Source organism: Rhineura floridana, chromosome 11 (assembly GCF_030035675.1).
Source record: "Rhineura floridana isolate rRhiFlo1 chromosome 11, rRhiFlo1.hap2, whole genome shotgun sequence".
NCBI lineage: Eukaryota > Metazoa > Chordata > Lepidosauria > Squamata > Rhineuridae > Rhineura > Rhineura floridana.
Genome location: NC_084490.1, coordinates 33,423,887 through 33,428,810, shown reverse-complemented (window position 1 = coordinate 33,428,810; position 4,924 = coordinate 33,423,887). Strand labels below are relative to the sequence as shown.

General features: G+C 40.8%; 1 pseudogene; it reads left to right on the top strand.

Moving 5' to 3' along the window:
* Positions 1 to 384: 384 nt before the first annotated feature.
* On the top strand, positions 385 to 4,617 carry LOC133367841 (olfactory receptor 6M1-like; annotated as a pseudogene).
* Positions 4,618 to 4,924: the final 307 nt, after the last annotated feature.

Genomic DNA, 4,924 nt, shown 5'->3' with positions numbered 1-4,924 from the left:
TTAGGAAATAATCAGGAAAACACTCAAACTACCAACCACACTAACGATACAAATACGAGGCAAATAAAGAAGGGGGGGCGGGCGGGGGAGCGGATCGAACAGAATCTAAACTAATGATAACAAACGCAGGGGAGGAGGAAGAGAAGAGCAATCAGCAGGAACTTCGCCACCTGCAACCCCCCTTTAGCAACCCACGCTATGCTGAAGGATGATACTAAACATTAAAAGCCCCCCCAAAAAATCACAACGACAAACAAGCAGCCGGCGAACCGACGGGTAGCCGCCGGGCACGTGGGTGGACGCCCGCAGCCCAGCTGATCAGTGGGAGGAGGAACAAACAAGGAAGCAATGGAATGGGAAGACCACAGAGACAAGAAATAAACAATGAAGAACAATAAAGAAGGAATTAAGCGATATAACCGATCACCAAACGGACGCAAAAGGAACCCCTGGGAGCGAGCACCATCAGCAAGTGCCGCAAGGCAAAAAAGGCAAACGCTTTGGGGAAGGAGCAGCCTTATAACTGCTGCTCAAACCCCCACCTGATTGGTAGATCACACCCACGTGACACCAACTCATGATTTAGAAAACCCTCCCGAGTCTTCTCATAATATTAGGATGGCGGCAAACTCGTCCCTGAACAGGAACGCCATTCTTTGGGGCCAGGTGGGAAGATATGGTAGATAGGATAAGTACATCATTCTTTACATTTGGCTTTTGCCACATTGCTCAAAAGCATCCATTACCAGTCTTTTCATTAAAAAAGCACCTTACTTTAAACTTTACTGTTAACTGTACAGCAGATTTCCAACATGAGTTTGAATACAACTAGTACACAAGGTGTCACCATGAGCTAGTGTAACAAACTATGTACATTGAAGGGGACTATCTTGAGGGACAATGACTGCTATTAGTCACATATTTAGCCATAGTTAAGCCTACTGGCACAATTCAACCATGCATATTCAGAAGAAGTTATTAACATATTCAGTAGGAGTTACTGCAAGGGAAATGTTTATAGTGTTGCCCTGCAGTTAAACTTAAAGAAAACCTGATGTAAACTAGAGGGAAGCTTCCATATACTTGTGTATTTAGGGTTTGATTTCATAAATCTGAGATCGTTCCGTTCTTCTGTTAGAGATTCCACAAAAACATATTTGGAATATCAGAAGAGATTTTCAGTGTGGATTACACCATCCTTCCTGCTTTGATTTGTAAAGGTAAACATCAAAAATCCTGCCATGGGATGGTGTCTTTATCATCAGATTATATTTATAGATTAATATGGAGTTTTTAGAAATTGCTTGAGAGATACTGCATTAGGGCTGCTTTTCACACTTTATTTCATTTTTCTGATGATTTCTTACCTGGTAATTTGTGCATTATACTTGATCTTTCACACAACGAACAAGCTAGCTCCAAAATTCTAGTGGAATGTAGTGGAAGTTTAGCACTAATTTCCATGATAAAGGATACCAGAAATAATCAGTTAGCAAGACTGGGAACCTGGAAGATTGCAGGAATAATCTGCAGCTGCTCACGTGACAGGCGTCCCAGCATGCAGTGCGTTCTCGCCCTTTAGTCATGCGGGGGGGGTTGCCTGACAAACATTGTACCGGTATTCCAGCATCAGTGCTGATAGCGGCAGCATTTCCCACACACACCCCTGTTTTGATACAACTACAGTAAAACAATTTAAAAAGTCAGATCCTAAAGAGAGAGGGCTTGCATGGTGATGGGATGAGATCTTAGACCTCCTACACAGTGGGGAACAGTGTGCATGGGTGAAGGATGAAAACAAGCCATGTGAAAGACAGTTGTGCAAAATGCTGGTATATCAGCTGAAAAAGCTGATATTTCTTAACACAAGAGGTACTGCAGTGTGAAAGGGATTTAGAAATTGGGACAACAGCACTACCTTTTTCATCCATTAAACTAATGCAATCAGCCCCATGTGTGACAGAAGAGAGACATGGGATTGGATACACCAGCCCCTGCCCAAAATAGCAGTGTAGACCACGAATAGGGAAAGGTGACTCTATAAATTCCAATTTCTCTCAGTTTCTCAGTTCTCCACATGTCCGTATCATTTCACAATTTTTTAAAAAAACTTCCTCATGAAATTTTATCCACATTTTAGTGTGAATTTCTCCCAGTGTAGACAATTTTGTATGCATTTTGCCTAATATTCTCATGTTTTACTGAACATTCCCCCAACTTCATATGCATCCCCCTCAATTAAGAGCTGACTGTCATAGGTTCAAGGGTACAATATTTCTGTATGCTATTTTCACATCTCTGCATTTTTATGCACACTATACCCTAGTATATGCATTTTTGCACACACTACCTTGCGGAGGAACTGCACTGCAAAATTCAGAGAAGTGTGACTTTTGAAGGATGGCTGTGTTTCAGTTCGCATATTGCTTTGGAAAGTGTGAATGAGGTAGGTCCAGTTTTAAATGTGAACGGAATTGAACTTTCCCCCCATCCTTAATCATGGGGCTGTTTTTGTATACATGTTTAGGTTTGAGGGCTTTTTAAGATTCTGGTGCTCCTGGTTGTATTATTGCTTCCCTCAAAATCCCAATGTGGATCAAGCCAGTCTGCAGGTTTCTTCATACCCTTGTCAGCTGGGTTATTCAATACACATGGATGGTCATGCTTTAGAGGCATAAATCATCAAAATATAAACAGCACGATATGTGACAGACAGCATACTACTATATTTCTGTATGTGCATATGTCTAATCCTTACAGTCTTCCCAAATCCTTGTATTCTTTTTTTCTTTGGGGGGGATATGAGATCATGCATATGCAAGTAAAGCTATATGCACATATGACTCCATCATATGCAGTGTCCACAAAGTGGGACTTTAGCACAGCAGCAACCCCACTCTGCTTATGGAACAGTTAGTGTGTGAACCAGCCTTTAGACATTTCTGGCTCTAAAGCAATGCGTGCAAATCTCTTCCATATCAAATTTGGTGACTCTAAAATAGTTGCTCATGGAGATGAATGGAACTTTCCTGGGACTCATGTTTACAATAGAATTCATCAGCTTCAAACATAAATTTCATATGAATCTCTCTCAATAAAGAGCTGACTATTAACTGGCTCTTCGAAAGGACATAGGAAGAGCCCTGTTTGTTCATATGGAGAATATGTCAAATTCAGCATTCAGTTTCTGGTTTGGCATTCAATAGCCAGTAAGTCAACAAGAGAGAAGGCAACAATTCTCCCCAAATATTCATTTCCAGCACTGGATGTTTAACTGTATGGTTATTCTGAACATGGAGTTTAAATCAGGTATCCCAGTTTCTAATTAATAGACCTAGGACTTATCCTTCATTTATCTACCAACAGTGAACAAGGGTGTGCATTGATTCAGTGTGAACACTGAACAACAAGGCAAATGAGGGTGATTTGGAGGTAGATTGTGGACTTAAAGGTAACAGCAAGACCATTTCCTTACCCTTCTTCTTTTCTGAGAAACAAAAGCAATCTCACTGGGAAAACACCCAGACCTCAAGAGTGCTGGTGGTGGTGGTGGGAGTTTTTTTTTTAGATTCCCATTTAAAATCAAAGGGAACGAAACAGAGCTTCAGATTTAACATATCAGATTTTGCCCCAAATAGCAAATAGAATCAGAACAACTGTTTTGGATCCAAAAGAGATTGAGCTGCCTCCAAACACTATAAATACATATAAATGATGCATCTTGTGGTCACTGCATACCCCTAATGAATATGGCTGATAAGGTCTCTCTACCTCTCTTGTTTAACCATTACAGGTAATGTCACACTAATTAAACTAGAACTTACCAATCACCATCTTCAATTGCCCATGTATTTTTTCTTGAGTAATCTCTCATTCCTGGAGCTCATGATCACTGCAACCGTGATGCCTAAGATGGTAATAAATATAATCACAGGAAAGAAGACCATCTCTTTTGGGGGCTGTCCTACTCAGTCATTCTTCTATTTCCTTATGGGCTCAACTGAATTCTTCATCCTGGCTGTAATGTCCTTTGACCGTTACGTTGCAATATGCTACCCCCTGTGCTATGCATCCATTATGAACAGCAAAGCCTGTTTCCAGCTCCTTTTGGGGTCATGGGTTGGTGGTTTCTTGATTATTCTAGTTCCCAGCATTGTGACAGCTGGTCTACCATTCTGTGGCCCAAACATTGTCAACCACTTCTTCTGTGACAGTGCCCCCTTACTCAAGCTTGTCTGTGGTGACACATCATTGGCTGAAAGGGTTGATTTTGGGACTTCTTCTATATTGCTTCTGGGTTCACTTCTCATAACAGTTGTGTCATACATTTACATTATTATTGCTGTCCTGAAGATACCATCAGCACAAGGTCGACAAAAGGCCTTCTCAACGTGTGTTTCTCATATCACTTAGGTAATATTGTACTATGGGAGCTCTATCTTCATTTATGTCCGTCCCACTAAAGGGAACATTCTGGATTTCAACAAAATAGGCACTGTACTGAACACAATGGTGACACCCATGCTAAATCCTTTCATATACAGTCTGAGAAATGAGAAGGTGAAGGATTTTCTTAGAGTTATCTTCAATCAAAGAAAACTAATTCTTAAGAAATGAACTGAACATGCAGCAAAATCCAGCAAAGGGATTTTAAGATCCGGTAGCTTCAGTGGGAGAGAGCATAGACTAGTGTGTTGGACTTAGATTATGGAGACCAGGTTCAAATCTTCACCTAGCTAGGTAGCTCACTATATGATCATGGATCATTTAATTCCTGCCAGCCTTACCTACCTCCAAAGGTTGTTGTGAAAGGTAAATGTGGTCATCCATGTATGTGTACCTTCTAACCTCTAGAATGCCCTGGGAGATGACTGAAAGTGGCTTTTCAAAATGTAATAAATAAATAGGTTTTCTTAAGCGAATT